Source organism: Pteropus alecto, unplaced genomic scaffold (genome assembly GCF_000325575.1).
Source record: "Pteropus alecto unplaced genomic scaffold, ASM32557v1 scaffold12, whole genome shotgun sequence".
In the NCBI taxonomy this organism is placed as follows: Eukaryota; Metazoa; Chordata; class Mammalia; order Chiroptera; family Pteropodidae; genus Pteropus; species Pteropus alecto.
The window spans coordinates 3,577,957-3,595,763 of NW_006432669.1; the positions used below are offsets into that span (position 1 = coordinate 3,577,957).

Below are 17,807 nucleotides of genomic sequence, written 5' to 3' on the forward strand. Positions count from 1 at the left end.
GCCTCAGTGCCCGCCTCCGCCTCCCACCACCTACACCACCTTCACGCTCCCGGACCGCCCCCTCCCGCCAATCGGACAGCTCCAGCCACGCCTCCGGGCGCTAGTCCGCCGCCAATGAGCAACTAGAGCTCGGCTGGGAGCTGCGCCGGCCAATCACAGAGGCAGAGGACGCCTTGAATCTCCGGGCAAGTTAAGTTTATCTCCCAGGCACCGAACTGCAGGGATATGGCGGGTTAGTTAGGTAGTGGGGTGGGAGGGAATACAGTTGGTGCTGCTCCGCCAATAGGAGGAAGAGGGTGTGTCGTATGCAAATTATCCTGGGAAGCCCAGCCCCTCCCCTAAGGCAAGCCACGGCCCCTTTTCTAGGTCCCTGCAGAAATGGAGAGGGAGTGAAATAAATAGTTGGGAGCTGTAGCTCGCTAGTGGGTCTAAGACTGAGCTAAATATTTCCTGATTTTTTTGAGAAAGGTTGGGGAGGTGGCGGGGGCGAGGAGCTAAAACGTTCATAGCATCACGGCAATGGTTAGGCTTTCTCTCTGCCCAAATCTTAGGTTAGCTGTAAAGACTGCAGTTACGTAGCACTTTGCATCCAAGGATCTCTAAGAACTTTATGCATCATTTATCGTGAGCTGCATTTTGCAAAAGACCAGTTAGTTATCTGAGGCTTGGGCGGAGAGTAGAGGATAGATGTTTGAGGTATGTTTACACCATTCATCGAGTTGTGGTGAGAAAACAAAATCTCTGGTTTCGCAGTTTGCTCTCCATTCTCGCAGTCCTCTCAGTAATGAAAGTTTTTTTATTTGTCCAGCACTGAAGGACCAAAGAGACAGGACTGTTTTCTCACCCAAACGTCCTTTCTGAGGCAGCTGGTCAGACACACGCAGAACACAGCCCTGCTTGGGAAGGAAAGTTCAGAGAACATACTGCCTTTTAAAACTGAGCTGGACCAGCTTCTCCAAAGCTGAAAAGGGTGAGTCAGGATTTTTGCGTTCACGCTCCGAAGAGAGGAGGCAGATGTAACTGGGAGAAAGCTCTGGCTGGCTGGGTGTGAGGGAGACAAGGAGAGTCGGGGAGCCAGGTCTCCAGAAGGGGCCTGCGACTTGCGTGTGGGTCGAATGCTGGTTCCTGACGCCAAACGCCAAGAAACCTGCTCCCCAGTGAGAACAAAGGCAGGCGCCGAGCGAGAACCTGATTGGTGCACAGTCCTCACCGGTGTCCTCGGGGCCCCGGAGATAACTTGCTTCACCCACTGACGCCGAGCTCTGTGCTCGCTGGAGCCCCAGCTCCCCGCCCGGCCTCGGCTGTGACCACACAGTACTGTGCGTTATGACATCACCTGTTTTCGCTCTTCAGAACACGATCAGTGTTCTCGGCTTCTCCTTTTTTAAAGGTCTCTAGTGTACAAAGATTTGTGAAGGTCTGCAGTTCTCAGAATGAATCTGTGGAGATGATTTAAAAGAACGGTTTCACTGGTTTGCATTTCTTTCTTTTCTTTTTAATTAAAAAAAAAAAAAAACACCCTGGTTTCCTTTGGGATTCAGTGGTGGTGTGATGCAAAATCAGAAAGGTACACTGGGAGGAGCTAGCAAGTTTAGCACATCAGAGCTATTAGACCAAATTGTGTGGTTAAAACTGCCAATCTCCTCATTTTTCAACAGCTGCCTCTTCTCTGTTCCTTTTAGAGACCAGCAGGCATAAACCAAGTCTACACAAGGAACAAAGGAAATGGAAATCTGCCAGTGTCGGGTTTAAATAAGATTAAAATAGACTGGAAAATCCCCAAAAGGGTCTAAGTTATGTCGTTGGGTAAACGTGTTGATCCATTAAACTAGTGACAGCTAAAGGTTGCTTAATGCTGTGTAGACATATATAGCCTAGAACAGCAGTGATGTGGGGAAGGTGCTTAACATTCAGTTAGGAGAAACTGTAAAAGCAAGAAAGTTCAGCAGAAGGAGAAATTACCACATGCTCCTCAATGCAGAGAACCAAGAAATTCAGGAAGAAAAGTAGCAAGGCACAGTTTTTCTAGAACTGAAACACATATGTGTCTCCATTTCGTGGTAAATTTCTTGGGCTATATTCCTAGCTGGTTCTGTCTTGTAAAGCAGATTTTATGTGAATATTCTTTAAAGGAAAGAAGAAATTGAAGTTTGAAGTAAACTTTTGTGCAGGGATTGAATTTTGTCAAATAGTATTTTAACAAATTATTTTCTATTCTTTTTATAACCTTTTACGTAATAGCTAACATCTAACAATGAAGCCCTTTAAGTTCTTCAATAACTAAATTTCCCAGAAAGAATGGCCAAGAGAGTTCATCGCTATGCAATTATACCCTCTAACAAAGAATCCTGAAAGGAGGTTTCAGAGGAATATTTTCGTCGATACATGGTTAGATAACATGTGTGACCTAATGATGGCTCTCTCCACCAAATGCCTCCAAGTTTTTATAACATTAATTATCTATAATGCCATTTGTTTGGCAGTTAACCATATACTGCACTGAGACATTTCTTATATTGAACTGTAATATATGTGTTTATGTTCCAACCCTGAAATCTTCAATCCAGTAACTCATTCTCAAAACATAGCAAACCCCCCTTTCTTCTGGTTCTTACACCCTCACTCTTATCTTACTTGTTTTCCACTTTTATGGTAATTTTCAGCTTCTGGACTGCTGTTTTCTTCCATTCCTCACCTGGCCACCCTTCCTTTCCTAGCCAGCCTGGATATCATCAAGAGAATGGGACTTAGAGGGTAAGTGACTTGCAAATCCTGGATCATGCTTGTCGGATCACTTCAAAAAGAGTCTGGAGACTTTGCTAGATATAAATTATAAAGATTTATTCAAGGGTTTTAGGATTTGCAAACTGAAAACACAAATAGACAATACCTAGAGTTTTCTGAAGAAGAAAAGCTGAAGGTTCTTATGATAAAAAGTACATTCTTGAGAAGAATCAGTCCTGCAATCTTAGCCTCTGGATTGATGCAAGATGGTAATCCTCTAGATGACCAGTGTTCTGGATACTGGATGTCAGGTGGTCTAGATACATGAACATTCTTTTCTTAGTCTCTCAGGGAGGGTAATCAGAGGATTATCTGGAGGTCTGGTATATATCCAGGCATTGATGCAGGACTGGAAAGTTCAGAAAAGTTTAAGTTCCCAAGCTATTTAGAATAGGAACAGAATTATTTCCTCATACCTCAGCCTACTTGGTTTTAGCAATTCAACAGCTTGGCTATAGTGACTCCATTTTATTTCTTCGGTCTATTCCTTACACTGTTACGAGAGTTGGAAACAAAGCCAATTCTTTTTATTGCACACAGAGCAAGGAGAAACTCCAGCTCTTGTTGTCTGGTATGTCTAAAACAAGAAAGAACTTTACAAATGTAGGATATGGGTGTAAATTAAATTAAAACCAATGTTGAGAACTACTTTTGAATTTTTTTGTTACAAAGTTAGAATGATATTAAACATTTTACATTATTTTCAGAAATCAGTTTTGCTTGTTTTGAAATATTCTTTAAAATTTTTTTACAAGTAGTTCATAAAAATCACATGGCTTTGATGTACCATAACTTATTTACTTATTACTCCATTATTGAAAATGTAGGTTTTTTCCAGGTGTGTGTGTGGGGGTGGGTGGGTGTGGTTATAAATGATGCTTTGATAAGCTTCCTCATCTATAAGTTTCTGGCAGTATCTCTGTTTTCTAAATATGGAATTTCTAACGAAAGGGTATGAATCTGTTTTAAGGCTCTTGCTGTAATTTGCTAAAATATTTTGTGGAAAGGTTTAGCCCATTTGCACTCATCTCATAGTGAATGAGAATGCAGGAGCATTTGAAAGAACAAATCTAATCTGTCATTCTCTTACAGAAGGCCCATCAATAGTCTTGTTACCTCTACTTTTAATGCCTTCTGCCTGGTGATTTTCTTCTGTTGAAAGACCTAGTTGAGTCAAGTGCTTGTCAAGTTGTCCATGGTGCCTCTCTTATACCTTTCTTTACCATCAAGCTCAGTTTTCAAAGATGGTTTGAATTCTATTTTTCTCATTAGGTTGTGAACCCCTTGAGGGCATGAATGGAGTTACATTCACTGTGTTCTCAATTCCTAGCTCAACTCACAGAGAAGTGCTCAAAAAATCTTGGAGAAAATAATATTTTTGCTCTTACTTTTCTAAATACACTATACATTCTCTAATAATAGCTACAGGATCTTATAAAAGGGCTCTAATAGTTGTGAATTGAATGGTTAAAAAAAAATGATTGCTGTGAAACAGACAGATTGGATTTATGTCCTTTTCTGTCACCAATTCCTTCTCTGACATTGAACATAATAATGATTATGGCCAGGGTTTGCTATCTCTTGTATAAAATAAAAGTTTTTGCCACAAACCAAGGGTGTAGTGAGGGTTGGGGCAAATTTTTATGTTCAGCAGTATTGAACGAAGTTACCCTGTTAATAACATGCTGCGACTTTTGGACTTGAAATTGTTTACTTCTCTAGTTATCTTTCTTCTACTGACCTAAGAACTGGGCTCCTTTATAGTTCCTAAATAAGGATTCAATTGAAAGAAATCAATTACTAAAGATATTTTTTAAATTCCATTTCTTGAGACAATAGGTCATTTTCTAACATTTTGCCTCCTCAGACTTCTTTTTTCTCACTCCCCTGGCACCCAAAGCACTTGGACTGCAGAAGTGCTGCATTATTTACAAATTTGCAAATACTGTAATTTGTTTGGAACACAAAGGAATTTGCACTTCACACAATTGTAAATTGATTGCTCCCTTTGAGCTGTTAATTAGATTCCTGCTCTTTTTTGCTAGGGCCCAAGACCAGGACTACTCCAAAAGACATATTAAGAGGATCTTTTACAAGAAAGGCCACTCTGCTTTAGTGCCATTCCCATCCTACCCTCTCAATCACCCACCTCTACCAAGAAAATTATTCTTACCAAAGCTCATTTTTCAAAGAACAAATATTCCACCAAGATCTAAATTTCTGTCAGTCTTTAACTTCCTATTTCAGAGCTTCCTGCATTTAACCCCATATAAAGTAGGCTATGAATGAGAGGCCTACAGAGGTGAAGTTTGTTGTTTGTTAGCCTGTACGATGTTAGCCAGCAAAGTGCTTTAAAAAATTGGAATTTAAAAAATTTACAATTTAGTCGATTTTACACCAAAAATCTAGATTTCTAGTTTCTTTTGAAAAGTTATAAGATCTGGTCACACTAGGCTCACGCTGCCGCATGGCAACCATCTATTAAAGCCCAGTACCTGCTATTCGGGTTTGGACACATACTATCTAGTTTACCAAGGTGTATGTCACTCCTTGTGGGTTCCATTTTGCCACTTTATTTACATTATCTCCTTGACACGACATTGGTAGGAATTTTCCACCTCAATAAACTTTCTCTAGCATCTAAATTACTGATCTGCTGATTGTCACAACTTTATCATAGAAGATGAAATAAAAAATAAACTTGTCATCTTTAGGCTTAACAGAAGTTGAGGACAGGGGAAAGATGCAAGGAATATCATGATGTATATAGCTAGATATCCTGACGTGTGTGTGTGTGTGTGTGTGTGTGTGTGTGTACACAATGGGAGATACCTAAGAAGAATCATAATGTGAACGTTGAAACGAAGAGCAATAAGGAAGGCAAAGCTTATCAGAGCTCCTGATTATAGGCACAGGTCATGAAACTGGAAAATGGCTTTTATGATAGCACTGAAGGCAACTTCACATGGCAGTATTCATTCAGTTACAATATATATATATCCCCTACAATGGGAAGAACAATTGTCTAAGAAGGGACTACTATGTTCTTTATGCTGCTAACCCCACTCCTTATTCTAACTCTGTCCACATCTTCATTCTAATTGTAGTTTTAGGAGAAAGGGACCACAGAGAATGTGGCAATAGTGGAAGGACATTGAGGATATTTTCTTTAATTGGCATTATCATGTAGAGACTAAGAGCCCTGGCTCTGGAGTCAGACATGGATCTGAGTATTGACTTTGTCTTTTACTAGATATATGACCTTGGATGAATTACTTAATTTCTTTACACTTCAGTTTCCTCATCTGTAAAATGGAGTAATAATGCTACTTATCTTAAAGGGTGATTTTAAAGATCAAATAGGATAAAATACTATAGTTCTCAACAAAGTTACTAAAACATTGTAAGCCCTGAAAAAATGTTTGCTGCTAGCTGCCACACTACGAAAGATTTTATACTTTCTGCATACTATGTGACCTTGGATCTACTTACTTAATGTTTCTGAGTATCAATTTTCATTATCTAAAAAGTGAGGTTATTTTATGATTTCTCATGTATGCGGAATTTAAGGAACAAAAGAAATGAACAAACTAAAAGAAAACGGACTCACAGATACAGAGAACAAACTGGTAATTGCCAGAGGGGAGGGGAGTTGGGAGGCTGGGTGAAAAAGGCGAAGGGATAAAGAAATACAAATTAGTAGTTACAAAACAGTCATGGTATGGAGAGTACAGAATAGGGAATATAGTCAATGTGTGTAGTGCCAGATGGGTGCTAGAGTAATCTGGGGGATAGCTATAAATTATATAAATGTCTAACCATTGTACTGTATACCTGAAACTAATATAAAGTAAATACAATACAATAAAATTTAAAAATCTTTAAAAATAGTAAAAAGTAAAAGAAAAGGATCTTCTGTATAGGGATGGCTAAAAAAATGAGGCTATTAATATTATCTTAGTCATAGAGTCATTTGAGGATTAAATGAGTTATCCGTAAACACTTTAAAACAATGCCTAGCATATAAGAAATTCTGTATTTCGAGGTTCTTCTCAAAAGTAAGATAATGTGGGTAGTAGAAATAGCAATGAACAGAAAGTCAGAAAACCTAGGGTTTAGTTCAGTACCGCTGTAAAACTATGTGATATTAGGCCTCAGTTTCTTCATCTGTTAAATATTGAGCAATGCTGAAGTCAAGGGTCAGGGCCAGATCTAGGTTTTAAGAGAACTGAAACTTATATAATATAGGACCCTTCTTTAAGATAAGAATATAAAACTAGAGATGCAAAATTAGTTATGAAAGTGAACACTTATTTAAAATCAGCAAAGAAATCACAATAAAATTTTTAAAGCTCGAAAAAATCATAAACACCATAAAATCCAAGTAAATAAATGTTTATTAATTAATTATCTGACAAAACCCTATTTAACTTTTTTTCCTAAATTTTTTGGACTGTATTTCTGATTTCCTCCTCATATAACAATGATTTTTGCAATATTATCTTCTATGGAGAGAATAAAAAGATTATTCTATTTTTCCCTTAGCATGTATTTCCAGTGCTGAGTGCCTCAGAACACACATGTGTTATGAAACAGTCTCTAACCTTACATCTTTGTGACATGATGCTGGCGAATTGGCCTTTTGGGCAGTGGAAATATTCCTAGAACCAATTCTTACATTGGGACAACTCGAATTAACAGCCCCACACTGAAATGACTGATCCAGATATATCTATATGACTCACTAAACCCGAGCTAAAAGTGTCTCCATTTCAACTTCCCCTTAGCCAGATCAACAAAAATACCTATAGCTTCCCCAATATCTCCAGCACGAGGGAGAGTTTGAAGGAGGTGAATTGGAGGGCAAAGAGACTGTGGTCTTTGCCAATAATGGTTAAAGTATTTTACTTCTGACATTTAATAAAAATCTGCCATTGCTCAGGCCTCTCTCAGAGCCTTGGAAGGAGCCAATGCTAGAGAAAGACTCTGAAGTTTAAACTTTGTTAAATTTGTGGTTAACCTATGTCTGAGTAGAGAATTAAAAAGATCTTTTAAGCTCGAAAGTTTTGTGAATTTGTTTTATCTTAATATTTCCATGAGAATCTAGTGTAAGCAGGATACAGGAGAGGTAGGAGAATTTCATCAAGTAGGCAAGGAGAAAGAAAAAGCCCCTCTAGTCTCAAAAATCTCGAGTTGTGTTGGTTTTCCTTTGTTCCCTCAGGGATCGTTTTTCCTGTTAGTCTGTCTCCTTGATATTCCAAACTCGCTGTCCCAAATTCTCAATATCCTTCTTTCGGAGTTGGGGAAACTAAGAGAAATATTTTATATATGTTAAAGATCATTGTGAAATATGCTGGCTGTCTAGGTGTTAAAAAGGAAAGTGGATGAATAACATTTAAAAATCCACATGGGAGTAAGGGAGTTTGGGAGTAGGATCTAGTTAATGCGACTACAGAGGAGTTATAATCTGTAAACTCAGAAGTTAGGGGCAATAGTGTTCTATTAGGAGGGATTTTCAGAGAATCAATACGTAGAACTGAAGAGAGATTGCAGGGGCCCTTAGAACAGTCTGCACTTTCAAACTCTGAATGTGATTACGGTACATATAGACTTTGAGCATCTTTTGGGATGAATCTTATGCATCTGATTATTTCAAGTACTTGGAACCTAAGAGCAGCTCAAAAAAGCTGGATGGGTGAAACGATTAGATGTATTAGAGTTTGTTAACTAGAAAGTATTTATTTTTACTAACAAAAGTTCCCAAATTATTTTAAAATTGTAAAAATATTTTCATGCAAAGGTAAAATGTGCCTTGTTAGCAAGAAGAAACTTTCAGCATTTATATGAATGGTAATAACAAAGACAGCAATTTAAAATAAAATATTGGCTTGAGATAATGCATTCCTACATAACTGTAGGCTTGGAATCACAACAGCAATTTGTGAGATTCTGGAAGGTTGCAAGTTTGGAAGAGTATGCTTTGAAATATATGCTATCCAGATATTCTTTTATTCACTCATTTATTTATTGGACACTTACCAAGTAGTAAGTCCTCTTGATAAAAATAACAAAAGACAGATTTTTAATCTAATAGTGAGACTGAGGTATAATCTTGTTATTGGTGTAGGAGATAAATACAAAATGGGGAATAGAGGGTGAAAAAGATTATTAGAAAAGAGCTCAGAAAGATCTTTTGAGGATTTATGCCTGTAACGGCATGCCTCTTACTAGTAGTGATGCAAAATTTTGCTGTGTCTCAATGCACTTTACGAGTCAACAGGAAGATAGAATGAACCCTTATTGATATTAGAGAACAATACAGAATAGTATATGATGAAATCACCTCCTAATTCCATGTTCATTACTTAATTCATTCTTGCATTTATGCATTCATTCACTCAGTATATCTTTGTGGAATGAGTACACACCATGTACCAGGCACTTGGCTAGCCACTGAGATAAAGTGATGGACCGAGGGTCAGAGGGTCTAACAGAATTTATAACCTAGCACAGAAGATGGACTTTAAACAAGTAATGCCAATATGTGGTGGGTGTTTTAGTAGAGAAAACTCAGGAAGGAAGTATAAAGCAGGACAATCTAAGCTGACCTAAGCTTCTCTAAGGTGGTAAATGTAAACCCAAGAGTGAGCTGTCCCCTAGTTTCTGACAGTGACTTCCACGTATTCCATCCAGTAGGTCCTTTCCATTGAAGTGTTTCAATTCCCCCTTTTAATATAGTTCATATTCCAGTTATGAAACTGCTAGGAATCCTGGCTTTTTTACATTATAGTAGACACACTTTTATGCTGGGAGAAATCTCTCCTTTCTTTTCTAAGAGGTACTATCCACCAAAATTTTTAAAAAATAGTAAAGGATATTTCCTGATTAAAGAATATCACTTAACATCATTATTTCACCCTTAGATTACATTCTGCCGAGTCCTGCTTGTGTATGTACAAGAAAAATGTATGCGGCATTTCTAATGTGTACATCTATATTATCTCTCTTAAGTCAGCAAAGTATTTGAAGATAATCTTCATGTTTCTAATCTATATCCTCTAATCCCCATCACACTCATGGTAATGATATTATAATCATAATAGATATGGTAACAGAAGCAAGTACTACCATGTACCGAATGCTTTTTACGTGCCAGTCATTTTGCAATAATCTACATACATTATCTTGCCTAATATTTACAAAACCCTATGAAGTGGTTATTATTATCACATTTTACAAATGATTTATAAGGATTAAAAGTTTGGTCAAAGTCACATAGTTATTACAAAACAGAGCTGTGATTTGAACTCAGATTTGCTTGATGCCAGTGTTTACGGTGTTCTGCAATCCTGCCTTGGCACTGTATAATCAGTCATTATTGTAAATAGTCTTTGAACTCATTCTCTGCATTTGGTTACCAAATTGTGAGGTCTACTGACTTAGATCTCCCACACATGCACCAGATATAGTTTGGGCACATCTATTAATTGGATTCTTATTGAAATAAATGCTATAGGAGTCGGCAAAGAAGTCTCCGCTGTTCCCTATTCTAATATTTTATTGCTCACTGGCATATTACTCTAAAATACAACAATTCATTGATCCTGGGATACAAAAAAATACTTTTGTTGGACATCTAAGTTGAAATTCCAACTGTTTTGATATACAAATCTGAAAATTCCTAGGCACTTGGTTAGGCATAAAGATCAAGTGATGGATGTAATAGAGATTCAAGTTGATAAAATTGAGAAAAAGTGGAGAGGAAAGAAGGTGCTGCTTCTACTCTCACATGCTGTATAAAGAATTGTCCAGATCTATTGTGATTAGCTGAGATGAGTGCCTCTAAGGGAGAAGATGAATAAACTGGTTTTCTCATACTCTGCCAGCAAGCTAGAGATATTTATCTCAATCCGTCCCATCCATATTCTCCTCTAAAGAAATCTTTCTACTTGTGGCCTCATTCTAAATAGTCAGACTCTATACTTATACTATGTGTTTGCTCCTTGTCTCAGATGAGTGGACCAAGGGATAGACGCTTGATTTCGAAGACAGTCATTTTGGAACCTGGCCAGCCATCTGTATGGACTAACTTAAAAATGATAATCTGGGCCAATCAGATGCCTTTCCAGTTTGGAAACTTGGCAGTGGGAAACTAAGACACTAAGCCAGTTGGCAGTAAAGTCAGATTGTGAGAGGATACCATGAACCATATGTAAGATAAAACTATGACGGAACAGAACAGACAGAGTAAAGATTGAAGAAGCTGGTTGGGAAAAGAGATGGGAGCAATGCACAGCAAGCAAGCAAACACACGACGGCACTGGTATTTAGAGCTGCCTTCAATCCTGGCGCGTTTCCACTTCCAGTCCTTGCTGTGTATTCTTGTAACAATTCCCTTCCCCCCAACTAATCTCTCACTGCTAATTTTGTGAAGTAACTTGAGTGTGCCTCCATTTCTTTCAACTGAAAGAGATTGACTGAAACAGTTTTCATTTCCATAGCAAGCACTTGCAAATATAAAATATTACTCTTAGTTCTCATTAGTAGATGGATATGAAAGTCAGACATTCTAAAAGAAAGAACTAGAACTCACTTGGCCAGAAACCCCCAGTTTAGCTTTTGTACATAAAAAAATTCTTACGGCCTATGTTTCATTAAGAAACACTGCTCTGCAAAAAACTCAAACTCTTTAGAATTTTTTTTTTTTGGAGAATGGAGATCAGTGATCTCTTACCCAAACTGCTTCTCCTCCCCAGATTTAATGTCAAAATGATTCTATGTTGTTAGCAACTGCCTGTGAAGAAAGCTTTGAGAAACAACTTTCTCCCTTCCTACTTTTTATCCTTCATTCAACCTTAAATGCCCACTGTCCCATTTTAATAATTTTCTAGAGTTTTTGAACCAAAAATATTTTTGAAAAAGTAAAAAAAAAAAAAAAAAAAAATAAAAATTAAATTTCTCAAAAGTTTCCAAGAACTAAGTAGTCAAGGAAAAAGATAAAGTGAATGAGGGTGACTTTGTATTTGTTTGCAGGTTAAAGATCACTTTAGTGGTCTTTATGGGGTATCAAGAGGACCAGGGATACACTAGGAGGTCATTTTGTCTTAGAAATGTAACCATGTATAAATGTTGAATTTGACTCAACTTGCCAGATGTGGAATGTGCCTAATCAACTGATCAGTTTCTGTAGAGCCAATCACTTGGTTTCCATTCCTGTACCTCACATGCTTTGTCTCTGCAGGAGCCACCACTCTTCTTCCCTTTATAAACCTCTCCGTTCTTCTCTCTCTCTCTCTCTCTCTCTCCCCCTTCCCTTCTTCCCTCCCTCTCTCATTTATATCGGACTTATTCTGAGCTCAGAAACCCATGAACATGTTCTTTATCTCATAGTAAAATAATTCTAAGGATTTGCTAAGACCTTGGAAAATAATTCTAAGGATTTGCTAAGACCTTGGATCATCTTTGCCACACTTTTGAGAACTTTGTAGCTAGGGAAGAAAAGAAAATGATGTTTCTCTCTGGGCAATACTAGAAGGGTTGTGGTTGTATTAGACTTGCTGTTGATGAGATAATTCTACTAGTCTTTATATATGAGACCCGTCACTGAATTTTCTGTTTCTCTGAGAAGACATGAACATCTAGAGATACACATGTCTGTGGGGAACTAGAATGCCAAGGGATAGAAGCAAATGGAAATATTATACAATGTGACCTGAAATGTATCACCTAAGAGCTCTGTAAAGGTGGAATTGAAAACTTTTTTTCTATCTCTATATTGTATAATCTAGTCACTGTTCAAAAAGTCTTTAAATTCCATTTTTTAGTACTTTATAGGGGTTTTTTTTTTGAGGATTAAGTGAAAAACTAATAAGTGCTTGCAACAGTGTCCTTCCTATTATGAGAACTTAATAAATTTAGCTATTATTGTTTCTAAAAGGTTTCACACAATGGTAATATTTTTTTTCAATAGCAATTGAAATTTGCTTGAATTTTAATGTTTCAGGTTCCCTGATACCATTTACCACTGTTCGTTTGATTTAAAAGGGCCTCAAGTACTTGATAACATGCAAGGTTTATCATCAACCATCTTTATTGCACTTGTGTTTGCAAAGTACATTTTTGTCTATTAGTCTATTCAATCATATTCCAAAATAGAGAACTCTGTTTCAAAGACTCTGTTGAATAATGAACAACCTAAGTGCTTGGAGAAATGTATCCCTGGACATTTGGACAATGGTGTATCCCTCATTCTCATCTCTCTAGAGATGAAGAAAGACAATCTCTTCTAGAACTTGAGCTTGCTCTTGTATGTAGGTGAGAGCGTGCGCACACACACATACATTATGTATACATACCTTTATGTGTCCTGCTCTCAACAAATTATTTTTTCTATACTAGAGATAGCATGTCATAATCGTTCTTTAAGCTTTTAACTAAAGAATTGCAGTTTTCCAGTTAATGAAAAGGAAATAGTATTCCCATTTAAGAGCAAGAATTCTGAGATAGAGAGCCTTGGAACAGTTCTAGAGCTCTGCCTAGTAGCCGATAGCTGATGATTCCCAGTTTTACTCTGCTAGAGGCAACTACCTTTCTTGATATGAACAAAATCATGAAAGATAATATACCCAATGTATTCTGTATGACTCACACAAGAACCTAACCACGTTATAAATAGGTCTGATTTTTTAAAATATAGGTCTAGGCCGAGAGGGTCCTCCGGGTGGTATAATAGGCAGGATGTTTAAAACATGGACCTAGCCACAGGTTCTGTCATTCTTGTCTATTACAATTGCCCTGTGTTTGTAGAAGCCTATTTGTGAGTCTGCCTTGGTCACCAGGCAAAATGCCTTATTTATTTCCTGGTTGTTTACAAAACCGAGGAACCAGGCTACAGGATATTTATACTGTTGTCTATCAAAGCAGTCACTGAGACAGAAGATAAGCAGTTCAGCCAAAAATATCATGGCTTGCAAAGTATGAGTGAACATGAAAAAGGTCATTGCATTATCCTGTCATAAGTAAATGATTTTGTGATCTTGAGCAAATGACACAACTCATTTAGGTTGATTTCACCTTCCTCGGATGTCATGAAATAATTTTTGCTTTTTCACAATCGTTCTTAGCCCATTGTGCGGTGACATCGCAGGTTAAAAGGGGCTGAGGCAAAGCCTAAGCTGGATCCTCCTAAGAACGTCAAGAAGAGTTTCTCTCCCTTTTCAAGAACTAAAGTTGGCTAAGGTTCTAGAGTTGGGGGCTATCAAGGAGGGGTAAGATTTTTCTAGGTAGAAAAAGCGAAGAAGGTAAGGTAGACGCTTGCATGTGTTGATGTCATAGTTTCTTTAACCCAGGCGCTGCCCAAAGTAGCTTCCAAATGAAGACCAGTGCTCTGCTCCCTTAGATAGGACAGCAACTGGGGGGTGATCAGAAGCTCTAGCCCCAAACTGCCAGCTCCTGAGCCAGTTCAGCACCACATCAAGTCTGTCCTCTTCGCCCTTTGCTTTCAGGGCTTCGGCAACGTCATTCTGTTTCTATTCTACAGTGAGACCAGGTGCATTCCTAGAGCCCATGGATTCCAATGACATGTTAGCTACACTGACTTTGTGTCATCATGACTTCTGGGGCCTCAAAAGCAGATTCAGCAAGATTATATGATTTCAAAGCCTTTCACTGTCTCTTGCCTTTGGCCTTGTCACTTATCTGACCTATTTTCAACTTTCCATGTTCCAGTCTCCCATCCCTTTGATCAATTTGCTTCTTTTCCACACTTATCAGCCCTACTCCCTGCTACTTTCAAACTAGAGCAAACTGCTAAACTCTAGTATCTTTGCTCTTTTGTTTAATTTCTCCTCAAAATTCGCCCAAAGTATCCTGGAAGCAAAGTACAAGTGCTTAATATTTTTGCAGGGTAAAGCCCAGAGATACTTACCTATAATATGGCCTATTTGCCACTTTATGTAGTTCTTGCTCCTGCCAGGGGTAAAGCTTGGGTGAAATTTTGCCTACACAAGCTTTGGCTATTCTGTGTTTAGTGCTGCTCATGCTGAGTCAGCTATTGTCTAAGCAAATGAAGGCAAGTGTCCTTGAGTAATGGTATTGGAGGCACTGGTGGCATATTCCCATGTGCAGGTTACCTCTGGCCCTGTCCATGAGTAGAATCGCAACCACAGCCACATTCTTCCAAAAGAAAAGGTCATTTTTACTGTTTGACTAAAAGCTTCACATCTCTGTCTGGACTTTATTCCTTCATGTACCCCACGTGCATGGACTGGAGCCTGTCCCATAGTGGGTGCTCAGCAAGTCTATTAATTTGAATTCTTACTTGAGAAAGTTATTACTCTAGTACTGTATTTCAACAAGACTCTTCTCTGTTAAATAGCACGGCATCAGACAGGTACATCAGAGTCGATTTTGATATGCTAATTAAGATACACAGAAAAAATGATCACTGTAGCCATCCTGGGGCTTTCAATGAACATGAGCTTCTGAGGGCTGTAAGTGTATCACAGAGAACAGGATTAGGCAAAGTAAAAATATAGTAAGTTTTAAAGAAGATCTCAAATTTGAAGGTTAGTCAATAAAGAAAATTTATTTTTTTAATTATAGAAATGTTGAATCAATGAGTTTCCTTTTTATCTGAAACATCAAATGTTTTCTTAAGCCCTTAATATGTTATTTCTAAAAAAGTGGGGAGAGTTAGACTAGATAAAAAATTTCCTTTCAATCTGAAAAGTTATGAGACTATGATTATAAATGATCAAAAACTGTAAAAATAAATAAAACTGAGGATTTTATTCTCTCTTTTGGGAATGGGCCTAGGCCTAGAACAAAGAATATTAAGCTAAAGTTTATGCTGTACAGCCTTGTATCTCTGAATTTCTTAAAACTGTGTGCAGAAATTTTGTATATGTGTAGTTTTTCCTTAAGGAACAGGGACCCATAGTTTTCATCAAATTCACCAGGTAGTTTGAGACCTCAAAAACCTTAGAAGCCACTAGATGATAACATTCGAGGTTGTCTTCTAATAAGGCTTGACAGAACACTTTCTAGTGTCAAGCATTATGCTAAACACTTTATATGTATTACCTCATTTAACCATAACTCCACAATGCTTCTACTTTTCTGAGAAGTTATCTTTCTCAGTTCTTACAGCTGATAAGTCGTGGGGCTAGGACCAGAATGCCAGGCTTTTATTCATTATGTAAAACTTCCTTCATTTTCAGTAGACAGAACGTTTGCCCAAAGTCAAAGCCATTTCAGTCTTAGCCATCATTTTTCTTTTAAATTATCTTCTATGTTTATGTAGTAACTGCTTCATAAGCATCCTCAAGCCTTACCACATTCCAGCAGCATTCTTCTATTGAACTAGCCTTCTAAAGCACAGAAGCAACCCTCTCCAGACCACTCGACTCAGTTTTTTTTTTTTTTTCCATTTTACACCTAGGCTGCAGTAAGCATAATTTTGTCTTAACTGTCTATTCTAGACTCAGGTTTGGCCACATGGCACAAACGGACAACCCATAAATTTGGAGACACTCCGAGAAATCCATCGCAGGCACTGAATAGTCCTGGCCCTCTTCCAATTTTACTAACCTTCCGCAAATTGTGATTCCAGACACGTTTATACCTTGGCCTCCAGAATAATGGAAACCACAAAAGTGACAGAAATTAAAATGTCAGCCCAGCTGGGCCCACAGTGTGGGCCAGCAATTACAATGGAACTCATTGCTTCTTAGATCACCTGAGTGTAGCACATCTGTGTTTTCTGCAAAAGAGATAACAAAATAATCCAGACCATTTTCCTACATGTTCTCCAACCTAGCATATATACAGCGTGCTACTTAGCAATAGCAACTAAGCTTTTAATAAGCAATAGGAAAAATTTTAAAAATCGAGTGAAAAGCAGAGATCAGAATTCTGGTAAGCTTTGTAATTTAGCTACCACTGCCATCATTCAGGACCTAAATAACCTAAAATACATGATCGAGGTTCCAGAGACAATTAACATAAAAGCATTGTTGTTCTCTGCCCTGAGAAAAGAGTATCACCTAAACCTCTTCACCTACTTCAGATTCTGAAGAGTGAATAGTATGCAGTGTCCCTGTAGATGGAGAAAAGGATGTCCCCAGCAAAGATGACAGACACCTGAGGGGTCATATGCTTTGTGGGATCATGATAGGAATATAGATGACATGAGGGATTAAATGGTGTGGGAATTGAGATACTGCCGATCTCCTCACTTTCTCCTTTTTTATTCTTTATAGACCCAGCCACTGATAGAAGCCGCTCATTTCGCCTGAATTAATCTGTTGTTTTCTGTGCTGTGAACGTGCTGATTTCTGTGGCAGTGAGTTTACATTCGCCAGGCTTAAAACTGAGCTCCAAGCAAATGGATACCTTTTCTACTTCTGATATGCCAAGGACACACTGAGATTACTTCAGCAAAGATAATCTTCCTGCCAATCTGCATTATAATTCAGAGCTCGTCAAGTGAAGAAAGAAAACAGCCTTAAAGGAGTGCGATTAAACTTTTACTTTATCTTTTTATATCTTGATACAAAAATATGCAAGTTGATTATTTTCTTACAGTACTTGTCACTGGCTTTGTAACTTTGTGTGTTTTTACTTGGCTACCTTCTCCATAAGATTATAGGCTTCATGAGGATAATTTTCTTCATCACTGTATCCTCAATACAATAAAAACATTTTTTTTTGAAGAAATGAATAAAGAAAGTCAATGCAGAGAATTCTTCTGGTCTATGTTATAGGAATAGTGAATTCTTACCAGGTTAGTAAAATGTGGGTTGAATTGCTCAGGAGTTTCCATTGAATTTATATTATGTGCAAACGTAGTATTGAATGTAGTTATCCGTTCTAGAATCAGAACAAGGGTTCAGGCCAGAACAAGGATTCAGGCCACGGTGACTAATTGCTGTTTTTGTCTTCCAGCTCATATTTTTCCTTTGGGTAACTCTTAGCCAGTTTCAGTCTGGGAAGTTGTCCTCTCCTTCAGTCTCAGCCCCTTC

General features: G+C 38.0%; 1 long non-coding RNA gene across 1 annotated transcript; it reads left to right on the forward strand.

Moving 5' to 3' along the window:
• The first annotated feature begins 233 nt into the window (after window positions 1-233).
• Window positions 234-17,514, forward strand: LOC107195364. The gene is made up of 4 exons (XR_003045000.1): window positions 234-696; window positions 809-970; window positions 2,664-2,754; window positions 17,046-17,514. It is a non-coding gene; the product is annotated as an uncharacterized LOC107195364 (long non-coding RNA).
• Window positions 17,515-17,807: the final 293 nt, after the last annotated feature.